The following is a 25672-nucleotide window of genomic DNA, read 5'->3' as shown; positions in this document are numbered from 1 at the left end:
GGGGGAGGAGGGAAGGGGGGAGGGAAGGGAGGAGAGAGAGAGGGAGGAAGGGAGAGAGAGGGAGGAAGGGGGGAGGAAGGGAGGAGAGAGGGAGGGAGAGAGGGAGGAAGAGAGGCAGGAAGGGAGGAGGAAGGGAGAGAGGGAGAGAGAGAAGGAGGATGAGAGGAGACGGACAGAGAGGAGGAGGAAGGGAGGAGAGAGGGAGAGAGAGGAGGAGAGAGAGAGGGAGGAGAGAGGGAGAGAGAGGAGGAGAGAGGGAGAGAAAGGAGGAGAGAGGGAAGAGAGAGGAGGAGGAAGGGTGGAGAGAGGGGGAGAGAGGAGGAGGAAGGGAGGAAGAAGGGAGGAGAGAGGGAGAGAGAGAGACACTCTTTGTGTACACATCCACTTAAGAGAATTTTATACCAGGACAATTTGATCTTTGTTTTTAGGAAGACCATGAGTTAAAATTGTAGAAAATGAACTACCAATCTGACTTTCTTTCAATCCCTTAACCCATTTATTCTTCCAGAACCCAGTTAAATAAAAAATAATAATAATAATGAATGAACGTGCTATTAGTTCATCTACATGTCTGCTGCTCTAATTGAGTCATAAGCCTTTCTCCCTGTGATATCACAGCTATTGTTCCTTAACCAGACAGTGCCCTCAGAATAGTCTTGGATTGTACCACATGCAAAATCAGGACAAATTGAAAAATTAAAATCCAACTGTCCACACAAGCCAAAATCATACATTCTTGCTAATTTAGTTAGAAATTATTAACATGACTCATGAAATGCTCGTATTTTGCACAAATTACAAAATGAGCTGAAGTTTGAAGATAAGTAAAATTCAGTTTGAATCTGAATAAAGAGCTTGCACATGTGCTTTTGGTGTAATTTCATCAGAGAACTAATCGAAGATTTTAATCAGAACGACTGTAAGAAGGGCTTGTTTACTCATTGTCTTTGTGATATTTGGTACAGACCAGTGGTTTTCAAAACAATTTTGCAGCAGTGGAAAACTATTTTTTTACACTCTAAGACCTCCACAGAATTGAGTGTAAGATGTAGGTGTTATTGTATTTTACGTTTTTCTTAAAATATCCTTTTGTGATAGCCAGAGGAAGTATTATTACCTCTACTTCAACGACAGAAAAGTCATATTTAGAACTAGTGATTTGTCTTAGGCTATATAGGTAGAAAATGGAGAGGTCTATCTAGAATCTACCTTTTTTCCCCTTTCAACAGCCTTTCTACTCTATACCACGCTTTTCTATATTAAGTAACATGGAAGACTTCAACATTTAGCAACCAAATAGTCTTAGAAAGCTGTTATGTCTCCCTGAATTTTCACAATTGCACACCTTCATAATATTTGGCTACATGGTAAATTTTGAAATGTGGCCAATTTCTATCATGCCTATAAATACAATCGTTAGTTACAAGATCATTTATTTTACATTTTTCAAATACCCAATTTAATCTTTCCTACATTAAGTTATTCATTTGTCTAAAGTCCTTAAAATTAAAATACGATATGACCTTATGATTTTTTTTTTAACTTAGGTTACTTTTTAACTATGTAATGTCACCTTTAAGAAAAGACAGGGAGCCAAAATATATTAGTGAAAAGGTTGTGCTATGACCTTTATAATGCCAAACTTTAGCAAAACAAATGTATACTGTAGACTTAAGGGATCCAAAGTAATAGCTTTGGGTCCCTGAACCCTGGAATGTTGTCTTTTCCTTGAATAAAGAGGCTTAATTTTAGCTTATTTCAAATAAGAATCTCTTAACGCTGAAACATGACATATGAGCCACCACTTGCTGCTAAGTCAGATGCATCCCAAACTTCAGTTCAAATCATCAAATCCTGGTACTACTTATTGTCGCAAACCTTCTCCTCTTTTTGCTGTACAATTGCAAGACTCTGTCAGTTGTCCAGGCACCTGCCCGAAGCCTAAATCTCAACAACTGGAAGCCTCACTCCAGGGGACCCAGCTGCAGGGGATGGTGCTGTCTACCTGAGGTCTAAAGGGCTGATGCACCTGAGAGGCACACAAACTGTGAATCAAGAAACGGAGAAAAATCAAAATAGTGTCATCAATGAAATGCAAAGCTTAGGATATGCTCTGATTTACTATATCTCATCAACCAACCTTGATTCACCAAACCACATGGTACTCTTTGCCTGCTGCAAACCACACATAAATGTAAGATCACTGCAGCAATGAGCTCACAGCCAGAAGGAGGTAGGAAGGGAGGCTCACGTCCTCATTCCACATTTATTCAATTGACGCTTCCACGCTCACAATGAGAAAAAGCAAAACAACCGGCCTAGGTGATGGGCTAGGGAATTGAGAGTTGCCTAATGAAATTTACTAGAACAAAGGGATATTTTTCATCACTGATGTCAAGGTTATCTACTTCTCCTCATGACCCAAACTCACATTTGCTCTTCTCTAAATCCAGTGGCATCTCATTGCATTTTAGTAGGTTATTTTTAAATTCCCAAATTCCCCGCATCCAGTTAACTTTAGCAGGATGACTTTGCTTTCCTTAGCTGTGGAGACACTATCTGCCTGTAACTCTAGATCCGGTGGGTGGAGGGCAGAGGATGTACATTCTAAGGTGGGCAGTGCTTCCACAACTGCCTTCCTTGAAACATACTTGCGTTCTCCAAGTCATGATTTTGAGCTTCTTCTTTTAATAATTTAATTTTGCCTCTCTGGTTAATAGAAATTCAAGTTATGTTTTGGCTACCTCTACCAAAGAACAAATGTGCCTGGCTCATACCTGAAATTCCAGAACTTCAGGAGTCTGAGGCCAGAGGATCGCCTGAGCCCAGGGGTTAGAGACCAGTCTGGGCAACATAGCAAGATCCCATCTCTAAAAAAAAAAAAAAAAAAAAGTTAGGAAAAGAACAAATGACTTCTAGGAGTTCATAAAATGTACCAAGTTTCACCTCACACCTAATGCTCCATCTATATCCTGTCTTCCCAAGAAGTAAACATTAGAACGTATCTTTCCTAAGAAGAGATTTTTCAATGCTAAATGTTTTCTCCAGCTATATAAAAACACTAAATGAAAATTGCAGGCATCTCCTCATTCATCTTGTTCTCTCTTCTCCTCTCATACCCCGTGCTGGTTAATTACACCAAATAAGCTAAGAAGAGTTACTAAAAAATAATGTCTAAAAAACAGCTCCATAGATATTACTGTGCCAAAATTACAGATTAGGAAGGAAATTCAGAGAACTTAAATTGTTGGATTATGGAGGTAGAAAGTGGTTAGTCGGTTTGGCTTCAAATGCGTGTTTTGAGGGAAAATCCTGAGAGAGACTTCATGTTCTTTTGGGAGAAAGGAGGTGAGGGAGGTTTATACGAAAGGTTTCCCAGGCAAGGTGTCTTCTGAGGGCAGACTTGAATCTTTAGGAGGAATTAGCCAGACATGGAAAGGAAAAAAGCCTTCTAGGTTGAGCAAGACCCACTTGAGAAAATGTGAAATTGCCACTTACTTTGTGCACTTGTAATCCAGCATCTCAATAGGACTAGAGCAAGACCCCAGGCAAAAGAGACGTCCAGGACCCTGGTCATTATATACGGCAGGACTTGTATGTGGATTACACACTATAGAAACCAAAATGTAGAAACATTGACATTCAAGGTAACATTGCCTTTATGTGATTTTTTTTTTTTTTTTTTCCCAGAAAAAGAGTGAGTGGCTTGAAACATGGGTATGGAATTGACTGATGTGATGCTGATCATTTAAGTTCAACGTGTCCCAGTGTGGTCTACAATTACTCAGTTGTAGCCATTCTGCTTCTGCTGCTGGAATACTTTGTAAATTAGAGACGAACGAGGTGGCTGGCCTGTGGCCCCAACTTAGAGTATCATTTTTATATTAAGTCCTCTTAGGTTCTTATTGCCTGGGACAAATAAACTAACCCCACTTAGAGCTGATGCAATTGTAAGCACCAACGTAAGGATCTCAACGCAAATGAACTCACCTGCTCATGAGGGTGCTTCCAGGTGATTTAGGAAATAAAATTATTTTATGCCATCATAAAAATTAAGATTCTGGTGGCTCATGCCTGTAATCCCAGCACTTTGGGAGGCTGAGATGGGAGGATCACGAGGTCAGGAGATCGAGACCACGCTGGCTAACACAGTGAAACCCCGTCTCTACTAAAAACACACACACACAAATTAGCCAGGTGTGGTGGTGGGCGCCTGTAGTCCCAGCTACTTGGGAGGCTGAGGCAGGAGAATGGCGAGAACCTGGGAGGCAGAGCTTGCAGTGAGCTGAGATTGCACCACTGCACTCCAGCCTGGGTGACAGAGCGAGACTCTGTCTCAAAAAATAAATAAATAAAATCCAACATTTAGAATGTTCTCAAACAGCAATCAATGTCTGTAGATTCACGGCGAATGAGGAACACCAGTGTAAATATTTCTTTTTCAACTCAAAAAATCTTTAAAGAATAGAAAGTGGAAGTATTCTCCAGTATGTATTTTCAGCGACTCAAGTATTAAGAAATATGAAATTTTCCAGTTGCAAAAGATTGCAGACATCATCCATGTCATCCCTTCACTTTGCATGTAAGTAACTAAGTTTGAGAAAAGTTAAGTCATTTGCCCAGAGTGACACCGAGGAGTTTAACATCATACTATTTTCCCCTATGAAAGCCATTTATAAAAACTTATGCATTTTAAGTTTTACTTTCAAGAATACAAACAAGAACTCTCCATTCTGAGATTTAAGAGTCATTCGATGGGAACCATGGCAGACAAATCTACTGTTGAAATGTGGACGTGGCTGTTGCCATCAATTTCAAGATGGTTCAAACGAACTCAAACAAGATTGTACCTGTTGTTTCTCTTTGTTTTGTATTGTCAGCCATAATTACCTCAGAAGATGATGCTAGAAAGGATTACACAAAATATTTATAATTAAATATGAGCTTGTAGGGCTAATTATGATAAATTCTACCAAGCCGTTGAATGCAACATTAAAGAGACTAATTACTTCCTGTGGATATTATTTCCCAAGTCATCTTATACTAGATTGTAGAAACAGTAAAATCAGATATTTTCAACTTCACTTATTTTTTACCTAGAGTAATATAACATTCGATTTGTATTATCTGATATGCTTTGGCTCTGTGTCCCCACCCAAATCTCAACTTGAATTGTAACAGTCCCCACGTGTCAAGGGTGGGGCCAGGGGTAGACAACTGAATCATGAGGACAGTTTCCCCCATACTGTTCTTGTGGTAGTAAGTCTCTGGAGATCTGATGGTTTTATCAAGGGGAGTTCCCTTGCACAAGCTCTCTTGCCTGCCACCATGTAAGACGTGACTTTGCTCTTCCTTGCCTTCCACCATGATTGTGAGGTCTCCCCAGCCATGTGGAGTCCATTAAACAAACCTCTTTCCTGTATAAAGTACCCATTCTCAGGTATATCTTCATTAGCAGTGTGAGAAAAGACTAACACATTCTTTAATTGAAACTGGTCAAATGCATCCACTGCATATGATCTCTTGATATAAAAATCAGACCTTTCCTAGGAAATAAATAGATCATGACTAAAACCCACAGTAGCATATCCTAAAGCACATGAATAAGTCTACTAGAAAGCAAAGTCACGTCCAACGTGACTGGCTAAACCTTCTCAATCTGACTTCACTCATTTCTCTCAGAATTCCAAATCAGACATAAGAAATATCTTCTTTGTGAACCACAGTTCTTGTTGGGGTTCATGGAGATTTCTTTTTTGCCCTTCACACATTTGATTCACTTATTTGCTGGCTTATAAATGGCTCAATCATTAAAACCAATGTTTCTCTCCTCAGTGACCCACACTTAATTATGGCTCATCTGGTTTACAGCAATAGTGCCAGGGAAAAGAGCATGTTCAGCAAGCTGTTTTTATACAATGTTCATTTGAGGTATATTAGGGAACTTTATCAGCCCTCTATGATGATATATTGTTATACTTTTTCCTAACACCTGCGTGGTTGCTCAGCACATTCCTCAAGCTTTTTCCTCTCCATGCCAGCATCTATGCAGCTATATATCATTTCAGAAATCTGCATGGGAATATTGCTTCCATATTGTTGTGAACTTGCCTATGAACTCGCCTGAAAGTATTAAAATTTAAATGTAAAAATTACACCACATTCCCAAACAGCATGTCCACAAGCACGTCTTCAGAGATTACCATCCTGAGCCTTCCGACTTTTCTATGTTAGCAACAACATTGTAGATCACAGTGTTATCTTATGACAAAGCAACCAAGTTATTGAGTATTATGAAGGTGATGAAACATTTCGACTGTATGATCTCTTCTGAGGTTGGAAATCCATTTTAATATTCACAAACCTGCTCATTTCATAACTGTTAAAATACATCGTTCCCCAATAGAACAACTGAAACAGCACGCTAGGAGAGAACACCAAACATCTGCGCTAGCTAAAATTATAATACATGGGTTAGAATGTCAGAGAGGAAATCAGAGTCATGAATGTTTAATCACTTGATGTTGTAGAAAAGCTGGTGGCTGCATTAACACTAAACATAGATGCCAGGCTTCACCATGACTCAACCTTACCACTTTCTCCTTGAACATATGAGAACGCGTCTACTCAAAAATAAACAGATGAACATGTAGAATTTAAAATTTTTGAAACACTTGTATATTATCACTGTGTATATTTTTGAAACACTTGTATTTATTTCATGATGTAAGTGAGGCAGGTGTTTGAATTCCTGTCATAGATTCCTCCCTTCCCAGAAAAATGAAAGCAAAAAGAGTTTATCAGACTTATTACCTGGTTTCTGAGCTCTCACTAGAAGGCAGGTAAATGAGGAAAACGAGGTGTGTGTGTGTGTTATATATTTGAGTATTTTTAAGTTGAAGGAAACCACTGAATTCCATCAAAATGCACGCTTAGATCTTTTGTGGACCCAGGAACAAACTACATCATTCATATCTATATCATATAAATGCAAGACGTGACTTTGCTCCTCCTTGCCTTCCACCATGATTGTGAGGCCTCCCCAGCCATGTGGAACTGTGAGTCCATTAAACCTCTTTCCTTTATAAATTACCCATTCTCAGGTACGTCTTTATTAGCAGTGTGAGAAAAGACTAATACGTTCTTTAATTGAAATTGGTCAAATGCATCCACTGCATATGATCTCTTGATATAAAAATCAGACCTTTCCTAGGAAACATAATAGATCATGAATAAAACCCAAAGTAGCATATCCTGAAGCACATAAGTCAACTACACATATCATACATGATATATGATATACACACACACAACTCTACAAAAATGACACGTTAATAGTGTTTTTAACAGAAGTAGTGAATTCAGTGTGTCTTCTTTATGTGTTTGCATGTAGGAAAGGATAAATAGCTCAAACTCATGTTAATTAGAAGTACAGTGAAAGAAAGGGAACATTCAGTAGGTTAGTAAAGGAAGTTCTCAACAGGAATAGGTGAAGAAATAACTGCAACAAAACCTGGTGAGAGACCAGAGTGTTCAGACAGAAAAATAAGTGAGTTAAGTATTGTTTTTACAAATCATCCATGAAAAGCAAGCATGCTCTAAAACCTCCAATGTTACAGAGCTTCCTACCAATCCCATTCCAAGTTAAGGGTCCAGCAATGCATCTTTATTCATTCTCCCCCTGCATGAAAGCTCTGTTTCTCCAGTGTTCAGGTTCATGGGTAATGTGTGCTACTAACCTAGCTACCGGTTGGAAGTGAAGATTTCTGGATTCCAGGCCGACAGCAGAGGAGCCTCAGAGGATGGGAACCAGGCCTTGCCATTTAAACACCACAGGTGAGTCTAATGATTCAAGTCACCTGGGTTTTTGTTTTGTTTTTGTTTTGTTTGTAGAACCTCATTTTTTTTATGGATGTTCTTTTTTGTTCATTACTTTATTTTTTCATGATATTGGGGTACAGGTGGCATTTGGTTGTATAAGTTATTGGTGTTTGTGAGACCCTGGTGCACTCATCACCTGAGTAGTCTACACTGCACCATATATGTTGTCTTTTATCCCTCACACACCTCCCAGTCTTCCCCCCAAGTTCCCAAAGTCCATTGTATCATTCTTAGGCCTTCGCATCCTTATGGCTTAGCTCCCACATACCAGTGGGAACATACAATGTTTGGTTTTCCATTCCTGAGTTACTTTACTTAGAACAATAGTCTCCAATCTCATCCAGGTCACTGCAAATGCTGTTAGTTTATTCATTTCTTATTATGGCTGAGTAGTATTCATCATATATATTTTATATGCACACAGACACACACACACCAGTTTCTTTATCCACTTGTTGATTTATGGGCATTTGGGTTGGTTCCACGATTTCGCAGTTGTGAGTTGTGCTGCTATAAACATGCATGTACAACTATCTTTTGTGTAATTACTTCTTTTCCTCTGAGTAGACAGCCAGGAGTGGGACTGCCGGATCAAATATTGTTAAGTCTTAGAGCACTTTAAATATGTTTCATTTTAATGTGTGTTTCACTCCATTTTTACATCAATCCTGTAAGCATATTGGCTGTTTTCACTGTGTCTGCTTTATTCTGGTGTCCTCTGAGTGTAGTTCGCACACACCTCTTAGTGAGGGCTTCTTTCTTGTGTGTTCTGTCCTTCTCACCGTACTCACCAATGGAGAGGTATAGTGTGGACACCTTCTCCGGCCTTGAATTATTGGAACCGAGCTCTCCTCTCAAAGGAGTCTTGCAGGCCCAGCCCCTGACCCACTTGACACTGGGGCCCATTCCTAGTTGTTCAATTATCTCTGCTCTTTCCTCTAAAATCTAGAGGCTGAAACCGTAATTAATTTAACCCTTTACATCTGAACATTAATTTTTAAATTTCAAAATGTAAAATATAAGAATAGCAATTGAAAGACTTTGCAGGTATATGAATATATATGAAGATATATGAATTTCAATTGCTATACAATTCTGACATTGTATGCAGTGATTAAAACGTATCCTTACAGAAGGAATAATAATACTGTGTTACCTGTTACAACTCTGAATTGGTCATCAAAACTCCACTTCCCTTTGGTGTATGATCTCAAATAAAATATGGTACGCAAATTCTCACACATGTAGTGTGTTTTTAAGTAGTTACTGGTTTTCAGTTGAAAGGGCCTCTTACGTATTAGAATTAGAGGTTCAGGGACTAAAAAGTAACCTTATAGATCTAATCTGGCCATTGTTCTTTCTCAGATTCCCTCCTGATATCATATTTGTTGCCTAAGCCATTCACAACAGGATCACAGAACTGAGTCCACTGCATTTCACCAAATAATTTAAATATCAAATATTTATTCTAAGGCCTAAAAAATTAAGAGTTTATATTTTACCAATCCCAAGATATTTCTCTCCTACCATCAACCCTCATCAACATGGCATTACATGTTTAGCCCTTTAAATCTGAATAAACAGATTTAATGGTAGTACAGTTCCTCTGCACTACCACTTCTAAGTAAGTTGGAAATGCACAGTTGGGGGAAAAAAAATCTGTTAATCTCCATGTTCTGCTTAGTATTAGACCCTTAGGATAAAAATAAACAGCATGCTTAAATAAATAGAAGATCTACAGGCTACCAGTAACTTTAAAGTTTTCTTCATGGTAGGACTTCAAAAACTTTACAAATAATCAGAATTAATTTGAGATCAAGAGATACTCAAGCCAAAATTTTAAAGGTATATAGTAAAAGAAAAATATAAAGAATAAGGAAGATGGGGAGACAGAGGAAGAGAAATATCAAAATAGTGTCACAAAATTAAAAAGTGTGATGAACATAACTTATCATATTTTAATGCAAAATCATAGTGATATAATTGTAATATTTATAAAAAATAGAGAATATACTTAATTAAAAGCCCATTGCTAGTGGTGTAATGCCTGAATGAGACTTCAATTTCAGATGTATAATAAACATCTCCCTCCCTCTCCCATGGGACATCTGTCCTAAGGAACACAATAACTCCTGCTGATTTACATTTATACTTACATATGTATGTATATATGCATATATACATATGCTGTGATCAGCCAATTTAATTTGTTCTCAAAATTTCCATGCATACAAAATTATCACGACATTGACTTTATTCAGGGATGAATGTCTTCTGGGGGATTATAATGTAATTTTATGTACCAAATGAATGTCACTGTGGAGCTTGTTGAACTTTTGCTTTACCAGTGGGTGTGGAGAGCGGCCATGGGCCAGATCCAGCTGGTGCCATCTGACAGCTGCCTAGTTTTGTAAGGCCCATGAGCTTAGAATTATTTTACACTTTTTAATAGTTGAAAAGAAAAGAGGACTATTTCATGACACGTGAAAATATATGAAATTCAAATTTCAGTTTCCACAGAGTTGGTCTGAGGGGAGTTGCACTGGCTCGTTTCCACAAGGTGTACAGCTCCTTTTGCAGTACCAGCAGAGCTGTGTAGATGCAGAGGTGGCAATATGGCTCACAAAAGCTAAAATATTTACCATCTGGCCCTTTAAAAAAATATTAGCTGAAAGTAATAGTTTAATAGGGTATAACTATATCATGCAATAATTTATGAATTCCTTTTACTGCTAACTTGGTATTTTGCATACTCTTTCTACTGACTAGAAACCAGGTATCTGTGGCTTAATCATGAAAATCTCTCTCAAGATAAGTGTATATGATTTCAAAAAGCAATTAGATTGCAATAAAGCTTTGTTAGCCAAGGCGAGGGTAAACAAGTTGTAAATCAAGTAAGAGTGCCTTGATTTCAATGCTCAAATAACTTCTAAACATAGTTTTACCAATAATCACCATAAACCTCAAAATATGTGTGCATATATACACATATATATGTATATATAGGCATATATATGTATAGACATATATGTATATACATATATATATAGACATAGGTATATATGTCTATATAGGCATATATATGCCTATATATGTAGCAAAATTCATATACATGATACTAATGAAGTATTCAAGTTACACATGGTATACTGATAAATGCAGGAATACTAGGGTAGAAATTTAGAAAGCAGAGTTGTAACCCAGTTCAGTTACTAATAAGCTACTCGGTCATCAGCAATTTAACAAAAGTCCCTGAGCCTGAGGTGCATTATCTGTAGAGAGGGGTGTCCCTCCTTCTGATATTACTTCACTCTTCAAGAATATTTAATTCAATATATATATTCTGTGTATATATGGCTGCAATGCATTATTTTGCAGGAGCTAAACAGGTGCAACATATCTAAACACTATAATTCTCTACAGAAATTATCAACAGGGTTTAAAGTGACATCAACATATTAACTAGAGAAACTTTGTTTTTCTTCCTATTTTCTCTAGCAATTTAAAGCTAAGCCATTCCTTAAAGACAAGATCAAATCCCTCCTCTTTGTCTCCTATAGACTTTCCCAACCTTGCGAGTATAGAGATGTCTCCCTCCTCTGAATGGAACAGAGATTTCTAATCGTCTTGTGCAGAAGAGCCCTGTATTCCCTGGAGACTGCATGGTGTTATAAAAGACTGAATTAACCTAAGAGTCAAGGAACCTGTGTTTGAGTCACCCTCCCCTTGCAAATGTGTGTGGTTGATTCTGGGTAGGAAACCTCAGCCCTCTAGGTGTTAGTGTGTTTGTCTATAGACAGGAATGGTGTGGCCTGGCCCACTTCTACATTCATTCCAGGGATCCACATCAACCAGAAAGAAAAGAATGCACAATGAGTATAGGCTAGTTGCAGGAACCCACCACCTCTCCCATTATCGGAAGCAAGGCTCACTGCAAGTCCAAAGACAAGAGCACTAAACTCTAAACAGCCCCTACCTTTTAATCACAGTTGAAATCATCCACATTCAGAGAAATAATACTTCCCAGTTGAAGACCTTCCATGTGGTTAGGATGATGAAATAGCCAAATGCCACTGCCATCCGTCCCAATTTTGGAGTTCTAGATCACTTACCTGTTAGCATCTATGGATACAGTTCCTGTAGTCTCTGACCGCATGGGATCTGGGACAAGTTAGTTAACATTTCTGTATATTTGGTTTCCTCTCTACAGGTTTAGGTGTGAGGATAATCTGAGAGGATGAAGTACTGTCAGATTATCAGAGCGACTGTCACCTAGTAAATGCATGACATTTATCACCATTTTAGCAGGCAACCTTTCTCATCTAATGTTGATTTCCTGATGAACGCACTTCTACCTCCCTGAATTTGCTTTTACTTAATAGTGGGGTCCAAATGGGTCCAGCTCCATGGGAAGTGCAAATCCTCCTCTTACCTGTTGCATGATTAACACATGCCTCTTTTTTTTTTTTTTTTTTTTTTTTTTTTTTTTACGAGACGGAGTCTCGCTCTGTCGCCCAGGCTGGAGTGCAGTGGCCGGATCTCGGCTCACTGCAAGCTCCGCCCCCCAGGTTCACGCCATTCTCCTGCCTCAGCCTCCCGAGTAGCTGGGACTACAGGCGCCCGCCACCTCACCTGGCTAGTTTTTTTTTTTTTTTTTGTATTTTTTAGTGGAGATAGGGTTTCACCGTATTAGCCAGGATGGTCTCGATCTCCTGACCTCGTGATCCGCCCGTCTCGGCCTCCCAAAGTACTGGGATTACAGGCTTGAGCCACCGCGCCCGGCCTAACACATGCCTCTCTACACTAATGGTAAGTTACTGCAAATTCCATCTATAAAAACAATATTTGTGGAATTAATTAACTGTGTTTTCAGTCATAGAAAAGCCCCTTGTCATGACCTCTTTTTTCTTGCACGTACTTCTGGCTACTCCCGCGTTTTTTTTTTTTTTTTTTTTTTTTTTTTTTTTTTTTTTTTTTTTTGAGACAGAGTCTCAACTCTGTCACCCAGGCTGGGGTGCAGTGTCAGGATCTCGGCTCACTACAAGCTCCGCCTCCCAGATTCACGCATTTCTCCTGCCTCAGCCTCCCAAATAGCTGGGACTACAGGCGCCCGCCACCACGCCTGGCTAATTTTTTTGTATATTTTAGTGGAGATGGGGTTTCACTGTATTAGCCAGGATGGTCTCGATCTCCTAACCTCGGGATCCGCCCTCCTCGGCCTCCCAAAGTGCTGGGATGACAGGCATGAGACACAGTGCCCAGCCCCTCCTGGGTTCTTAATCGCACAGTTCCTGGCAGAATCAATCATGGAACTTGTGGTCTCCTTTATCTATCTTTAATATTGGTTAAGCACTGACAGGTCTCCTGAAAGTAAAAGTAGGCTTCTGATAGCAGGTGAATTTCTTTTTAATCTTTTCATGGGACTTGAGGAATACTTCACTGACAGTAGATATTTGACTAATACTTGTTGAATACATTTTAAAATAAAATATTTCTTAAAATTAATGCTATATTGAAAAGAAAACTGGATTTTGGTGCCCAACAGATGTTTTGTCAGTTCTCATGCTACCAACTGTGTGGATGCTGAAATAGTCAACTGAATCTCTGAGCTCAAGCTTTATCATTTGTAGAATGGGCAAAATTAGACTTACTAAGATGTGAGGCTTAAATTAGACAACTGGTTTTCAGTGGAATACCTAAGTTACTCAAAAAGCAGGAAGGAAAAGGCATAAAAGATTACTACTTACTCAGAAATAATACAAGATAAACTTATTTTTAAAATATTAGATAATGATATGCCTGGTATCTGCAGTCATCTGTGATTTTTAATTGATTTAATGTACCCTCATGACGGATTGTGTCTCAGGCACTGCTTCTAAGTAATTTCAAATACTAACTCATTTTCTCTTCATCACAACCTAATAAGGTCAACATTATTCCAATTCCATTTCCATTTTACAGATTAGAAAACTGAGGCCTACAAGGTCAGGTAATGACCATGGTGATACAAAGTTAAAAAGTGGTAGAATTCGTTCCTCTGTGAAACACAGTTGTCCTATTCTGTGCTCCCAACTCTCTGCTTTGCTGTCCCTTTTGTTTTGTTTTTCCTGAAGTTTTCTATCAGAGGCCGCGCTCGGTGGCTCACGCCTGTCATCCCAGCACTTTGCGGGGGGTCGAGGTGGGCGGATCACGAGGTCAGGAGATCGAGACCATCCTGGCCAACATGGTAAAATCCCGTCTCCACCAAAAGAATATAAAAAATTAGCCGGCCGTGATGGCGGCGCCTGTAGTCCCAGCTACTTGGGAGGCTGAGGCAGGAGAATGGCGGGAACCCGGGGGGGGGGCGGAGCTGGCAGTGAGCCAAGATGGCGCCGCTCACTCCAGCCTGGCTGACAGAGCGAGACTGTCTCAAAAAAAATAAAATAAAATAAAATAAAAAAATTTTCCAATCTGAAGAATAAGAAAAAGCAAGACAAGGATTAGAGGTATGATACATAAGGAACCTGTGAAGAGAAAGCCTGAGATAATTGATATAAAAAAATGAGAATGGAATTACAATTCCAAGTACTTTATGAAAATAGAATTATGACAGGGAGTAATTCAATTTACATGAGTACAGCGAAGAAAAAGTCCATGATATCTGTATTTTCCAAAGGATATTAGGGGATTTAATAAAAGACTTGTCTTTTCCGTGAGAGGGGATTTTAACCAGAAGAGAAGCAGTGGACTCCTCCCTTCGGGTGGACGCCTTGGCCCTGGGGTTTTCACTGGACCTTGAGACCCCCATGCTCATCTGTCCACACCCTGCACTCACGGGGTCCAGCAGAGCCTGGGGACTGAGTCTCAGATCCAAGGGATTAGATGTGACTTTGGACAAGAAGAGTTTTATTAAAGTTCCCTTGCTGATAAAATTACTGCCCTCTTCAGAGAACTCTTTTTCATTTGTCTGCTTTTTAATTCTTACGATAGAAAGAACAGGATCTTAAATTTACTGTGGGAAGTAGATGATTTAGCCCTGTGAAGTGTAGCACAAAATAGCTGCTCATTAAACATTCTTTTCTCTTTTCACCAGTTTGCTACTCCCTCTACTGGCCTCAAGCAGAAAAGGACAGTGAAATAAAAAATTATGGGATGACTGATAAGATTTGTAAGAAAAAAGGACTTTCGTTACACTGTTGTGTAATCAATTTTACTTACTAAGCAATTTAGTTTTCAGTTAAATTTAAAATGAAAGGAAATTATTTTGTAATTTAATTTTATAATATAGGATAGTTCTCCCCCATTGGTATCAGGGTCTCTATAAATTCATGGCTCATCTCAGTTATAAAATTAATTTAATTAAATGTAGAGGATTATTTCTGAAACTATTAGAAGGGACAAGTCTATGTAATTTAAGCCAAATATCTAAAACATTATATCAACAAACATCTCAGTAGCAGTCTTTGAAAATATTTTCAATTTTAAATATTTACTTCTGCTCCTATGGAAGGGTGAAAATTGAATTTTCTCTTCAGAGAAGCCAGGTCACAGTGGATCATAATATCAGAGACTTCATCAGACACTTTCAACAGAGTAAATAATAGGTGAGAGACAGTTTCAAATACACCTAAACAGACTTAAACAGGAAGTGCTACCATTTTGTATTTGGTGGATCTTCCATGATGACCAAGGTCAGTGTTTCTCTATTTTCTTTTTCCATTATCACTCCAAAAAGAGCCTTTTCAAACTTTTTCCCTCCTGCCCCTCATGAAATTTTATGCTCCAGGTACCCTGCATAACTGTTTCATGTATTTGTGTGTGTATGCATGCACGTGCATGCTTTATACATAAGAGGGATAAAAAAAAATTTTTTGGCCTCCAGGATTTTATTCCTGCTCCCCACATTGAGGGTCTTTCCAGCTGTCTTCCCCACCACCTCCCCTGTGGAGGAGGAAAGGCATAGTTTTACAGTTTGCAAAGCTAAGGAAGAGGAGGAATAACTCACTCCCTACGACAGATCGTAGGAAACAGGAGCATCGTTTCCCTGGAAGACCCATTTCAAAGAGACAGCACCAATGTCCCTAGGAAGGACAGTGCCAGACCATACAACTGGCAGGCAGCTTTTAAAAAGCATTACATCGCTCTGAGCCTGGTTATTTCACTTAACAAAGCGACCTCTAGTTCCATCCATGTTGTTGCAAATGACAGGGTCTCATTTTTTATGGCTGTATAGGACTCCACTGTTTATATGTATCTCGTTTTCTTTATGATTCGTCACATGTTCTCACTTACTTGTGGAATCTGAAAATCAAAACAATTGAACTCATGGACAGAGAGAGCAAAGGACGGTTACCAGAGGCTGGGAAGGGTGTGGGGCAGCGGGGAGGTGAAAATGGTTAACGAGTGCGAAAAAGAATGAGTAAGACCCAATTTTTGATAGCATAACAGGATGACTGACTATAGTCAATAATTTAATTGTACATATATAAATAACTAAGACTATAATTGAATTGTTTGTAACACAAAAGTTAAGTGCTTGAGGGAATAGATACCCCATTCCCCAAGTCTTTATTATGCATTGCACGCCTGTATCAAAATACCTCTTGCTCCTCATAAATATATATACCTACTAAATGCCCTCAAAAATTTTAAAAATAAGTTATTTTAAAAATAAGTTGTTAATTAACGTTAAAGATGCCTTACATCTCAAAGGGGCAGAAAGGACTGCAACTTTGTTTAAGCCGAGGGGAACATTAAGGTCCTCTTGATCAGACTAGAAACCTTAAAATAAATGGAAATCTTACCTAAGAAAACAGCTTTACCCTCTTCAGTTCCTGTTTAAGGTTATAGCTTCCATTATTGCCCTAGTCCATATACGATTCATCTGTTTTTCATACATTTATTTCCCAAGTAATCTATTTTTAGTAATGTAATTTCCTGTCTTACTTTCTAGAAGACTCTACAATTTCTCAGTTAAAACATTTTTTAAAAGATAAACAATATAATACACTGCCTCTTACTAAAATAATGACCAAATATTGAACCTAAATCAAAGCACCCAACAAAAACATGCAAGGGATTTAATATGGTTTAAATTTTACTTGAAAACACTTGTGTTGTAATGGAACTCAGATATTTTATGAAATACATTCTCTTTCAATTGTGAGGACATTTTGCATATTCATCAGTTGTAATGACACGTTTACAAAAAAAAGTTTAAATACTTTAATTGTGTAGAAAGATAGTGAACTAATATACAGCATATCATACTTTTATTTTGAATTTGGTAGTTTTGCTTACAATAAATATTTGCCCCATGTCTGTAGATAAAAAAAATAATTTTGTTAATGCTTAAGTAGTTTGGAATGCAATTTTACTTTCTTAAAGAAAAACTAAATGTAAATAGAGTTACACCTGATTCTGAAAATTGTACAACTAATTGAAATGCGAAGATTATCAAAATCATGCATCATTTTTTCACATTTCTGTATTTTAGGTGTTCTTTTTAAATGTTAATTTTGGCTAACCCCTGGGGAAAAGAAATGACAACGTTTCTTTTAGATGTCTGTTCTTTTTCTCCAAGTCTACTGGCCTTAGGGGAGTGCTACAAATCCAGGCATTGTGATTAAATTCCCTGTGATATCAGAGAGAGAGTTACTTATAATTGTGCCTCTTACTGATGATATCAAGCAGATACTCTGGTTTCTGTCTTTCTACTTGATTTGTTTACTCTGAGCACTAATGGTGAGTTTAAACAGTTGCTTCCTGTGGCTAAAACCTAAGGCAAACTCCAGCCTCCGATTTAGCCTCAGACTTTCTGCCACCTTTAGGCTGAGCTTCCGGATTTGAATAGCTGACTCCAGTGACCGAATTTATAGTCAAGTCCTGATTACTCTTGGCATTATCCTCTAGAGGTTTTGATCTTTTGATTTTTCTAGATTCCACCAAAGAAACATCACTAAAAATCTACTTAAAGAGTAATTTTCATTCAAATGAAAATATTTCATCTTTCAAGTTTTGTTATTTTTTTTCTTTTTCAAAATGTTTGTAGGTTCAGGGGATCCATGTACAGGTTTGTTCATGGGGAAATTGTGTGTTGTTGAGGCTTGATTTAGGAATAAGCCTGTCACCCAGGTAGTGAGCATAGTACCTGACAGGTAGCCTTCCAATCCATTACCCTCTCCTATCCTCTCCACTCAGGCAGTCCCCGGCACCTGTTGTTCCCTACTTTGTGTCATTGTGTCTTCAGTGTTTCACTCCCATTTATGAGAACATGTGGCATTTGGTTTTCTGTCTCTACATTGCTTCACTTAGGATAATGGTCTTCAACTGCATCCATGTAACTGCAAAAGACATGATTATTTTTTCTGTTTTATGGCTCCATAGTGTCTCACTTTGCACATGTACCACATTTTCTTTAGCCAGTTCACCACTGATGAGCATCGTGGCTGATTCCATGTCTTTGCCATTGAGAATAGCATTGCAATGAACACATGCGTGCATATGTCTTTTTGGTAGAATGATTTATTTTCTTTTGGGTAATCCCAACAGTGGGATTGCTGGTCCAAATGTTAGTTCTGCTTTAAGTACTTGGATAAAACTCCACACTGTTTTCCACAGTAGCTGAACTAATTTGCATTCCACTCGCAGTGTATAAAAACGTTCCTTTTTTTCTTCAAATTCACCAGCATCTGTTGTTTTTTTACTTTTTATTAATAGCCATTTTGACTCATGAAAGATGGTATCTCATTGTGGTTTTTGTGGTTTTGATTTGCATTTCTCTAAGAGTTACTGATGAGCATTTGTTCATGTTTGTTGCCTGCTTGTTTATCTTCTTTTGAGAAGTGTCTGTTCATGTCTTTGCCCATTTTTAATGGGGTTGTTTGCTTTTTGTTTGCTGATTTGTCTAAGTTCCCTACAGATTCTTGATATTAGATCTTTGTTGGATGTGTATTCTGCAAGTATTTCCTTCCATTCTGGAGGTTGTCTGCTCACTCTTTTGATAGTTTCTTTTGCTGTACAGAAGCTTCTTAGTTTAATAGGTCCTGCTCGTCAATTTTTATTTTTATTGCAATTGCTTTTAGAGACTTATTCATAAATTGTTTACCAAGGCCAATGTTCAGAATGGTATTTCCTAGGATTTTTTCTATGATTTTTATTGTTTTAGGTCTTACATTTAATCCCTTCATCCATCTTGAGTTATTTTTTGTATATGGTGTAACAAAGGGGTCCAGTTTCATATGTCCAGCCAGTCCAGGCTGCATGTGTCTATCCAGTTTTCCCAGCACCATTTTTTAAATAGAGAGTCCTTTCCCCATTGTCTGTTGTCAAATTTGTCAAAGATCACGTGATTGCAGGTGTATGGCTTTATTTCTGGGTCCTCTCTCATTTTTCATTGGTCTATGTGTTTGTTTTTGTACGAGTACCATGATGTTTTGATTAACGTAGTCTTGCAGTATAGTTTGAAGTCGGTAGTGTGATACCTCCAGCTTTTGCTCAGCATTGCTTTGGCTAACTTGGGGCTCTTTTGGCTCCATATAAATTTTAGAATTTTTTTTTTTCTAATTCTGTAAAAAAAATAAATAAATAAAAGACATTGGTACTTTGATATTAATATTGAATCTGTAAATTGCTTTGGGAAATATGATAATTTTAAATATTGAGTCTTCCTCATCAGGAGCATTGAATGGTATTCCTTTGCATCACCTCTGATTTCTTTTGGCAGTGTTTTGTAATTCTTGTTGTGGAAATATTTTTCATTGTTGGTAAGTTATATCCCTAGGTATTTTATTCTTTTGTGCTAATTTTAAATGGGATTGTGTTCTTAATGTGGCTTTGAGCTTGGATATTGTATAGAAATGCTACTAATTATTGTACACTGATTTTGTATCCTGAAACATTACTGAAGTTGTTTATCAGTTCTAGAAGCCTTCTGGCAGGCTCCATACAGTGTTCTAGGTATAGAGTTATACGGTCAGTGAAGTAAGACACTTTTTCTTGGCTGATTGCTCTGGCTAGAACTTCCAGTACTATGTTGCACAGTGGTGAGAGTGCATATCCTTGTCTCATTCCTATTCTCAAGGGGAGTGCTTCCAGCTTTGTCTCATTCAGTATGATGTTCATAGATGATCATTATTTTGAGATATATTCTTTCAATGCCTAATTTGTTGAGGGTTTTTTAACATGAATGTGTGTTGAATTTATCAGAGGCATTTTCTGTGTATCTTGAGATGATCATGTGGCTTTTGTTTTTGTTCTGTTTATATGGTGAATCACATTTATTGATATGTGTATGTTAAACCAACCTTAGATCCCAGGCATACAGCCTACTTTATTGTGGTGAATTAGCTTTTTCATGTGCTGCTGGATTCAGTTTGCTGGTCTTTTGTTGAGGATTTTGTGTGTCTATGTTCATCAGGAATATTGACCAGAAGATTTATTTTTCTGTTGTGTCTCTATCAGGTTTTAATATCAGAATGATGCTGGTTTCATAGAGTGAGTTAGAGAGGAGTCCCTCTTTCTCAAATTTTTGGGAATAATTTCAGTAGGATAGGTGCTAGCTCTTTTTTGCACATGTGGTAGAATTTGGCTTTAAATACATTTGGTCCAGGACTTTTGGTTGGTAGGCTTTTTATTACTGATTCAATTTTGGAACTTACTGGTCTGTTCAGGATTTTAATTTCTTCCTGGCTTAATATAAGAAGTTGTGTATTTCCAGGAATTTATCCATTTCCCTTAGGTTTCCTAGTTTGTGCATACAGAGGTGCTCGTAATAGTCTCAGGATTTTTTGTATTTCTGTTGGATAGGTTGTAATGTCACCTTTGTCATTTCTAAGTGTCTATCTGGCTCTTTTTAAAATTAATTTAGCTCACAGTCTATCAATCTTATTTAATCCTTCAAATCATCAACTTTTGGTTTTACTGATCTTTTGTATGGATTTTAGCATTTCAATTACATTCAGTTCAGCTCTCATTTTGATTATTTTCTGCTAGGTTTGGGGTTGGTTTGCTCTGGTTTTTCTAGTTCCTCTAGGTTTGATGTTACGTTGCTCACTTAAGATCTTTTTAACTTCTTGATGTAGACATTAAGTGCTATAAACTTTCCTCTTAAAACTGATTTAGCTGTGTCCCAGAGATTCTGGTATTTTATGTCTCTGTTTTCATTAGTTTCAAATTTTTTTTGATTTCTGACTTAATTTCATTCTTTACCTAAAAGTCATTCGTCATCAAGTTTAACTTTCATGTAATTGTATGGCTTTGATGGGTATTTTGATATGATTTCTATTTTATTTGTGCTGTTTTATTTGTGGTTGGTATGATTTTAATTTTTTTTAAATTTGTTGAGACTTGTTTTAGGGCCTAGCATGTGGTTGATCCTAGACTATGTGTCATGTGAAGGTAAGAAAATGTATATTCTATCACTGTTGGGTGGAGTGTTTTATAGATGTCTCTGAGGTTTAATTAGTCAAGTGTCAAGGTTAAGTCCAAAATGTCTTTGTTAGTTTTCTGCCTCAATTTGTCTAGCACTGTCTATGGAGTATTGAAGTGCCCAGTATTATTGAGTGGTTGTCTAAGTCTGTCTGTAGATCTCTAAGAACTTGTTTTATGACTATGAGTGCTCCCATGTTGGGTGACTTAACTATTTTAAATAGTTAAATCTGCTTGTTGAATTGAGCCCCTTATTATATAATGCCCTTCTTTGTTTTTTTTTTTTTTTTTTTTTTATTGTTGTTGGTTTAAAGAGTGTGTTGTCTGATATAAGATTAGCTACTCCTGTTTGTTTCTGTTTGCCTGATAGATCTTGACCCATCCCTTTACTTTGATCCTGGAAGACAGCAGAGAGTTGGGTCTTGCTTCCTTACCCAACTTTCAATTTGGGTAAAATGTATTTTATGCATTTAAAGTTAGGCATTTAACTCATTTACATACTGGGTCAATACTGATACGTGAGAATTCTATCCTATCATCTTGCTGTAAGCTGGTTCTTAGGCAGACTGGGTTGTATAGTTGATTTATAGTGTCAATGAGGCATGTGCTTAAGTGTGTTTTCTGGGGCAGGCATTCTTTCTGTGTTTAGCATGCCTTTTAGGTGCTCTTGTAAGGCAGGTTGACTTTTAACAAATTACCTTAGCTTTGGCTTTTCTGAAAAGAATTTCATTTCTCCTTTGCTTATGAAGGTTAGTTTGGTGAGATGTGAAATTCTTGATTGGAATTACTTTTTAAGGATATAAAATACAGGTCCCCAGTCTCTCCCAGTTTGTAAGGTTTCTGCTGAAATGTCTTCTGTTAGCATGATGGGGCTCCCTTTGTAAGTGACCTGCTCCTCCTCTCTAGATGCCTTTAAGGTTTTTTCTTTCTCACCGACCTTGGAAAATCTGATATTGTCTTGGGAAGGGTCATCTTGCATAATATCTCATGGAAATTCTCTGAATTTCTTGCATTTGCATGGCAACTGTCCTAGTGGGATTGGGAAAATTTCCATGGACTGTATCTTCAAATGTGTTTCTCAAGTTTCTTGCTCTCTCTCCTTCTCTTTCTGGAATACCAATGAGTTGTGTTTGGTCTCTTTACATAATCTCATATTTTTGGAAGTTTTGTCCATTTTTAAATTTTTTTAAACTTTTGTCTGCTCATGTTGCTTCAAAGGAGTGGTGTTCAAGATCTAAGATTCTTTCCTTTGCTTGGTCTGTTATGCAGTTAATGTCTCCAATTGCATTTTGAAATTCCTGTAGTAAATTTACTTCGCAAGGTCCAGTCTGGTGCTTTCTTAAAATGGTTATGTTGGCTCTCAACTCTTAGATCATTTTACTGTTTTCCTTGGAATGTGTTTCAACCTTCTTTTGTATCTTGATGAGCTTCATTGCCATCCAGATTCTGCAGTCTATGTCTGACACACTTCAGCCATTTTAGTCTGGTTAGCATCCATTGCTGGTGAGCTAGTGCAACTGTTTGGAGGCGAGAAGGCACACTGACTTTTAGAGTTACCAGGGTTCTTGGGCTGGTTCATTCTCTTTTGTAAAGGCTAATGATCATTTCCCTTTGAAGTTGCTGTTCTTTAGATGGGACATTTTGTTTTTATGGCCTTTGAGAATTTCACAGTAGAACAAGTTGGGTTTAGCTGAATGGCTTTATTTCTTTACACTTTAGGGGTCAAGGCTCAGCTCCACACTCCTAGGCTGTATGCTCTCAACCTGGGGGATTAGGACCAGGTCAGCGGTTTGGCTTCTAGTCCCTCAAGGATGAGCCTCTGCTGGGCTGGAGAGGCCAAGATACTCAGAGACAAATGGCAACAGCCAATTTTTGAGAGAAATTTTCTGTTATATTTTGTATTAAACACATTTTAATTCTGTTTAATTCAAGTAAGCATTAGGTTTTTTGGAGGAAATGGAGCAGAGGACATGTCTGGGGAAATAAAATATGATAAACCTAAGGTCTGAATATTAGATATGGGATATTTCCTTTTGTAAATAAATAATATTGTTATAAAATTTTAAAGCAATATTTTTTCATTTGTGGAGTCAAAATGCTGATTTCTTTTCTTCAAAAAATTCACCTTACTACACAAATTCACTTATTTTCTTTCTTATATCTTAAAGTTCTTTTATCTTATAGTACAATGTTAGCTGTATAATCTTCATTATTTTGTATGTATGTATGTTTTATGTATTTTCAAAGGCCTAAGGTTTTATGGTTACATATTAGACAAATATCGTTTTTTAATTCATATTGATGGACTGCCAAGCAATTGTAGTAGAGGAACAGGGTCAAGTAAATTGAATTGATCAAAATAAATATTTACAATTGTGGACTGTGGAGGCCATGGAGGTTAAGAAGGGAAGTGGTGATTTCAGAAGAGTAATGATGATGAAAAGTGGTAGCTCTGCTAATATAAACTAATTGCCGTGATGGAAATGTTATGATTGAAGACATATGAGTTCAAAGGTTCAGCACGATATAGCTACAGGTCATGGCAAGGTCTAGGGTGAACATGGATGTAGGTGGCTGAGGTGGAAGAAAAGCGCATTCTATCTTAGTTCAAAGGTCCATTTACAGAATATTAGCATTTTTTGATGTGCATTTCTCTAATCTTCTACCTGTCCATAAAGAGATAATTTTGTGTCAATATTAGCCATTAAGGTATAATCTAAAGCAGGAAAAAGTAAAACTTTATATGAAATAAAGATACATAATATCAGCTCTCCATTTCATTTTATGAAGTCTGTGGGTGAAAAGACGTCATGAGAACCGACGGTGGTGATATTAAAAGTGAAGGAGGAATGCTCAGTGTTGTCTTCCACAAGCCATTTTCCATTGTTGCTGTCAGAAGGTAATCATTTCATCTGTATTTGACGTATATTTTCCTATACCATGAATTAGTGAACTCAATACAAGGGCAATAGTTAAGTGCCACTTAACAACAACAAAAACAGAAAAAAAAATCTTCTAATACCTCATCCAATAAAATGAATTAAAGCCTTTTGGAGGAATGGCTGTTTCCAGGTTTGAGGTACACCATATACAAGATGAGCATTTTTACTGTGAGAAAGTAAGGAAGTGCTCAAAAACAAACAAAAAAACTCACAAACAAAACTACATTGATGCAGGCATGTCAAACGACTCAATAGCCAACTGAAAGAGTTCTCAATGTCCAAACATAGAAAATAGAGGCAAAAGAAAAAAAAAAGTAGCATTGGATTGTAATCCAAAGTATAAAATAAACATACTTGAGTTCATACTGACATAAATAAATGGGAAGAAAGCCCAATTACCAGTGCAGAAGACTACACAATTATTTACATGGATATACAGCCTTGCTCAAGAAGGCAAAGTGTAACTCCCTATCCCTTAAGCATGAGCAGTGCACAGTGATTTGCTTCCAAAGAGTGCAGTGTGAAAAGAGGAAAATGTAAAGTGACTTTACACTGGAGAGCCCTCAGCTAGCATCAACAGTATGAGTCAGGCCCACAGTATATAACCCTGATTTGATGTGATGGGAATACACTTTACCTGTGTGGTCTGTCTCCCAAAACCCCAAACTCCAGTGTCATCATGAGAAAAACATCAGACACATCCCTATGGAGGAGCAAACCATGACATGCCTGACCAGTGCTGCTCCAAACTGCCAAAGTCATCACAAACAAGAGGAATCTGAGAAACCACTCTGGCTAAGAGGAGCCTATGGAGATATGACGAGTAAATGTCATGTGTGATCCTGGGACAGAAAGGGTACATTAGGTAATAACTAAAGAAAGTATGTGACGAAGGATTTTTAGTTAATAACATGTCAGTGTTGGTTTATTAACTGCGACAACTGAACCACCATAATATAAAATATTGGTAACAGGGGAGAAGGAGTGTGGAGTATTTGAGAACACTGCAACATCTCTGAAATGTTCCCGTAAATCTAAAACTGTCCTAATAAAGTTTATTTAGCAAAAAACTTTCAAAACTACTGCATTACTCTTCTCACTTCTATGAAGTACTCAACTCTTATCATTTAATTTCATCTTATTTAATCTTCCTATGTGCAACGGTGATTCATGAACATAGCTGAAATGTCTTTTCTAAAAATATTATGGACACTATAATAGTTTAATGAAAGATTTCACTTTAATTTAATTAGAAGGAAACATTTCTATACTCTCATCTTTTCCTCCAGGGAAGGAACACTGTGCCATCTTATTATCAGGTTTTCCCTGGGGCACTTTTTCTCTTTGATAAATTTGTTATAGTCATGGAAGCCTGGAAGATTGTACTAGCCAAAGGAGATTTTCTATGTGTGTGTGTACATATATATAATTATATATATATA

Source organism: Rhinopithecus bieti, unplaced genomic scaffold, assembly GCF_001698545.2.
Source record: "Rhinopithecus bieti isolate Rb0 unplaced genomic scaffold, ASM169854v2 scaffold_20072, whole genome shotgun sequence".
In the NCBI taxonomy this organism is placed as follows: domain Eukaryota; kingdom Metazoa; phylum Chordata; class Mammalia; order Primates; family Cercopithecidae; genus Rhinopithecus; species Rhinopithecus bieti.
This window is presented reverse-complemented; position numbering follows the sequence as displayed.